Here is a 5,479-nt window from a genome sequence, read left to right as displayed (position 1 = left end):
GTGAAAACAACCGACCAACGTACTACCATGGTATAAACGCAACACACTACTCAAAAGGTCGCTTATAACTCCTCAACAGCCAGTGATTGCGTTATATCGTTATCACGGGGGGTTTCCAGTGATTCTCTATGCATTGACGTAGGTCTCACCTGTGAGACTGTCAGACAGAATCGATCTAAACAGTACTATCACGGCTAGGGTTCGGATTTAGTCATCCGCTTCGTCCGAATCGAATAGATGACATTCGGACTACTTTCCAAGGATTTTGTTTACCTCGGTGATTAAACTGACGAGTTTTACAGGAATTTCTGGATGTATACACGCAGAAAAGAGTTCAACAGGTTCATGAAAGTTGACTTTGTCAGGCCTTCTGCACTTCCGTCTCAATGTGTGCCTCAGTTAGGAAGTGACTCGACCATTTCTCCGCATGCGCCATCACACAACTTTTTCAACCCGGCTCAACGGGACTTTCGACACACACAGAACGACACTTGAAGGAACAACGTCGTGTTTGTTTCAACCAAAAGCGATAGTTTCTCTTGCGAAAAGACGTCGAACAGGCCTGTTCTCCAGGTACGTGTCCAAAATGTCTTGTTGTCATTGGTGCAGAACGTGTAAGAGGCCAAGGTGTAACTGTTGTTGCAACGTAACCATCGCTTACAGAATTGGCGACGATGAGCACCTCTCAACTGTTGGAAAGGGGCAACCAGACGCACTCTGTACAACGCACGTAGTTTATGATAAAGACCAAACCCCGTATGGATGTTTTGGTTGTTGACTCAGTCAAACAGTCGCGCCTCTCATGCACATTGACTGATTATCGATCTGATCTGATGGTGCAGGCACTATCAGCCAGCACGTGGTTTCAAATCATCAACCTGAATATGTTGGGAAATAAGTCACGTGACTAGCCATCTTACATCCACCTGACGTTGCAAGAAGTTCACGCTGGAGTCTTTGAGTTAGTCTGAGTTGATAATGACTCCAAGTTTTTTTAGCTTCAGTCACATTTTATCCTGAAGTTGTATTGATTCATCTCATATTTTCACATAACACGTAGGCCTAGCGGAGATTAAGCGGGAAAAATCGGTGATATTAGTCAGTATCCAAGACTCTGAGGTGTACATTTTCCATAAGGAGCAGGAGGTCTTTCGCTAAGACTACACAGTGGTCTATTTCATTAGTTACAGGCTTCTGTCTCGCTTTTTAAGGGTACTGAGATGACTAGATTACAGCTCCTACATTGGACCAACTGATAGCCGTCTGTACAAAAGCCTACGCTCTAAAATGATAATTGGGAAGCATTGCTCAAAGTGTAATTTATCTATGCGCCCATACAGTAGTGTCCCCCAAAGAAGAAGCCACGTCTTCGAGCAATACACTCATTTGCAAATCAATTTGGTTTTATGATATTCTACAACTGAAAGTGCTGCACACAGGCCGCCTCGTGTTTCAGTTGGTTCAAGTAGATCATAAGGTTGACGGAAACTCGGGGGCTGCGCCTACCTGGTGAGCCCCAAGAAGGGCGAAACCGGTCGTGGGCTGTCGAAGAGTTTTCAGCAGCCTTGTGAGTGGTTTTCTTTATGAAAAAGAAGCCATGTCCTTTGAGATTGTTTGTTTCATCACTTTTATGTTGGGTAGGAGTCCGAGAAGTAGTATATGAGAAGTAGCATATTAGCGGGCATTCAAACAGCTGAATATTACTTCTGAGGACTAACTGTAGCTTGAATGAAACTACTTATAAGGTTGCTGAATCTGTTCCATAGTTCACGGCCGGTCTGGGGCTTCTAGGGGGGCTTATCAGGTTGGTACAGTCCTGGAGTTTGTCCGAGGTCAGTTCTGGTTGATCCCGAATCGCGCGAGAGATTTGCCAACTGTACTTATTTGCACAGGAAGTTGGTACAAGTAGAACATAAGGTTGACGGAAACCCGAAGACCTGCCTGCCTGATGAGCCGCAAGAGGGGCGGAACTGGTCGTAGGTCACCATAATCTTGCTAGTAGTTTTTTAAATGAATATTCACGCTTGAATATCTCCCAAATGTAACAGGTCAGCTTGCATGCAGCACCTTGAAGAATGTCATAAACAAAAGATTCGTCTGTGAAAGCGAAACTGATGTGCGAATGAGTGCATTTCGCGAATGATCAGACCTTGTCTATGATCAACCTTTCAAGATTTAGCCCAGAAAGTTTGGTTCCGTTCACTAGGGAACACAGATATTGTGTGTAATATTGCGTGTAATGTTACTTAGAACTACTTCAGTAGCTTGAATATCCGCCTAACTAAATCGAGAGGCACCCTTCGAACTGTTGCACTCTGTTAAGAGGCATCTCAAATCAGAGTTTCGTTTAAATCTCTCGTTCCGACCGATTAATGGAAAATTGAGTAATTCTACTTGCCGTTATATATGATGTAAAGTTAAGCACTGTGATTAAATAGATAAAACCGGAAGGTGGACATCCCGCCGCCTTCATCTTCCTGAAACCCACTAACACAGAAAATCACGTGACCAGAGTTGTGTTCTTCCGCTTCTCTATGCGATCTCCCCTCGTTTATAAATCACTCTGTCATCTAACGTTATTCTTTTTGGCTGGGTAAAATATAGCACAAATGTAGTGCTTCCTTGATTCGCTATTTGGTCGCGTCTACGGTGAGAATTCAGTCTTTTCCAACGGGATTTGGTATACAGGTTTGATATTGTCTCGACAACAACCCTGCATCCGTTACTTTAACAAGCTATGCTTTCCCAGTTATATTTGACATGAGAGTATTCATGATTCATCTATGCAACAACGTAATAACTCACCTTCTCCCGCTCTCTCTCGCCCCCTCCACGTAACTTTTATTAGTTTGGATTGGAAATCAAGGAGGAACTTTCTGTTTGCCGTGGTCGGAACTCGGGCCTTCTTGGTATGCAGAGCAGGAAGTAGAACCGACTGAACACTGTTCACTTTCACCATGAACTGATCAATTTTCCATGCTGCCAAATGTTCCCTATCCGTCGGACACATTTCAAACCCTCCCACAGTTTAAACTTATTGACCAATTGATATTTCTGTTGCAACGCTGGACTTAATTCTCATTACGGTGATACAGATGATTCACCCCGCGAAGGATGAGACATGCTGCCGGGAAAACCACACTGCAGATGGTTTGCCTTCGGGGGACTGTCGAGTCCAGGCGACAGGGGCTAGAAAACACATGATACGTTCGTGCAGCGGAACGAAAACCCATTAAACTAATTGTGTGGCTGAAAAGGTTTACATTCTAATGAGCTTCCTGTTACCGCAACTGAGTCTGAAAAGAAACGCTCCTGGGTGGACAATAGATTGATTGAATTTGTGTCTGCTGAGTGATTGAGAGCGTAACTAGGGATGACGTATCCAACGAATGCGTCCGCCTACTCGGGTTCACCCGTGCTTTATCCGACTTGGTTTGATTTGAACTCAACTCAGATAAACAAAACGTATCCGAAGGAACATTGCTTCGAATTTTTAAGAACGTCCGGCAAATTTAGCCTTATAGTTGTTCGGTAATTTCAGTATCGGGGTGGGATGGCCCAACTAGTTAGAGCTCGAGTTTACGGACCGGAAGGTCCGTGGTCCGAACCCGACCTCTGCCTCTCGACTTCCCCTGCCTAGGCTTGGGCAGCCTGACAGTATCCCAGCCCTCGTGCAACCTCCGGGTAGCCTGGCGGGTAGCAACTGTAAGGGTGCTACAGCTGGACGAAGTTCAATATCATTGTCAGAATATTATTGTCACTGGAAGACGCTTGAATACTTCATAATGAGTGGACAATTTTCAAATCTGCGCAGATCACCGCAGTCCACAAGATGAGTTAAGCTTCCAACTGAGAAGTCATCACTTGAGGAGCAAGTCGATACATGTGGCCACGTGATGTGGGTTCCTGTGATCGAAGGATGAGTGACACTGCGCTGTCCAAGTGAAAGCTAATCACACTACTGGCCAGCCGTTCGTGGCCGAACGTTTAGGTTTCAACCACAACCGGCAGGTTGCGGGCTCGAAACACCCTACTGAAGTTCCGTGAGATGCGCAATGAAGCTGCACAATAATTTGGTTGTTGGTTTTTCAACGTGGATTGGTTTCAGTGACAAGTTGAAATTTCGCTTGGAAAAGCACTCATGACGCCACCTCTGCAATTGGATTGCCAAGCTCCGCGAACATATCAAAACAGCTGAAAAATTTGATGTGATATCTTAAATGAGAAATTCAGTTGAGTCTCGCGTGAAAACCAAATTGATTTGCGAATGAGTGTATCTGTCGAAATCAGTCCAATTTGGGCTCAAGTAGAACATAAGGTTGAAGGAAACTCAGGGACTGATGATTTAGCCCCAAGAAGCGGTCGTTGGTTGTCGAAGAGTTTTCAGCAACCTCTGCGTAGTTTCCTGTGTGAAAAGATCAACAGCCGCTTGGCTAAAAACCAACCAAACAAATACACACGCAATCTATCGTGTGACTGGTCTAGAACGCCGTCTAGGCACTCCGTTTATGCTCATCACCTCGGAGTTTCCAGTTCTCATTGATGAGCATCTTTGACGCGATTTGATGACATTCAATGAAACATTCTAAATGACTCCACTGGGTCCACCTAGTGTTTTTTATCGATCGTACGGGTGAGGGGTCTTCTTAGTCTACTTCTAAGAATTAATTCAGAAAGATCTTGAACTATGTGACTCACATCTTGCTAGGCAGTAGTAAACGGTGAGGTTAAACTTTCCTTCAGATTGGGACGGAACAGTTGACTGCTGTTGACACATATTCTTGACTGCAAGAAGTAGGGTCACAGTCTAACCATTCTAAAAGAGATGCAGGTGTAGACGGTGGCCCTGAAGGCCGAACGGCTTCTGGATGTATGAGTTGAGTCAGTCTGGAGGGGGGACATCTTAACGCTTAGGTTTTGTCACACGATCACAAAATTGGTTCTTTCATACAGCTGTTTCGTAATGCTGTTATATCTGCTGATTCGCCAATCTGTTTTGTTTGACTGCTGACCCGCTCCAGTGCCTAGTGTCGGAGAAAAAAGACTTACAGAAGGGAACACAACCGCTACATTCCGAACAAGCGAGTGCGAAAAATACAACTATCTCAAGCTATTTATTGGAAGGAAACTGTCTGAACTTAGTCCAATGCTGACACACATGGTCTGGCTTTGGTACGAGGCTGTGACATGCTGTGTGGCGTTGTGTAACCTTGGTCAACACTGACTCGCGCTGTCTGGGTTTGATGCAAGGCTGTGAAGCGCAGCATATTAAGGGGGCGTTGTCTGTCTGGTCAACATCTAGCGGAGCTGAGAGTCTCGGTAGATTTCGGGCATTCAGTGATTGCTTTCAGGAATCTGACGGGTTACTCACCTGGAACCCAGCTGAATCTCTCGTTTATAAAGGCCCAGTTCCGTTGAATCGGATAGAACATAAGGTTGACGGGAACTCGGAAAGTGTGCCTAGCTGATGAGTACAAAG

General features: G+C 45.0%; 1 protein-coding gene across 1 annotated transcript in view; it reads left to right on the top strand.

Annotated features, from left to right (window-relative positions):
- The window catches only part of T265_11315 (hypothetical protein), a gene marked incomplete at both ends in the record, with an annotated part of 11,878 nt that extends 8,821 nt beyond the window's left edge, over positions 1–3,057 (top strand). The window contains one exon of the mRNA XM_009177940.1: positions 2,849–3,057. The remainder of the gene's footprint in view (positions 1–2,848) is intronic.
- Between the last annotated feature and the right edge of the window lie 2,422 nt (positions 3,058–5,479).

The sequence above is a fragment of the Opisthorchis viverrini genome, assembly GCF_000715545.1.
Source record: "Opisthorchis viverrini unplaced genomic scaffold opera_v5_480, whole genome shotgun sequence".
NCBI lineage: Eukaryota > Metazoa > Platyhelminthes > Trematoda > Opisthorchiida > Opisthorchiidae > Opisthorchis > Opisthorchis viverrini.
The sequence above is the reverse complement of the archived record's forward strand: the minus strand, read 5'-3'. Positions and strand labels throughout refer to the sequence as shown.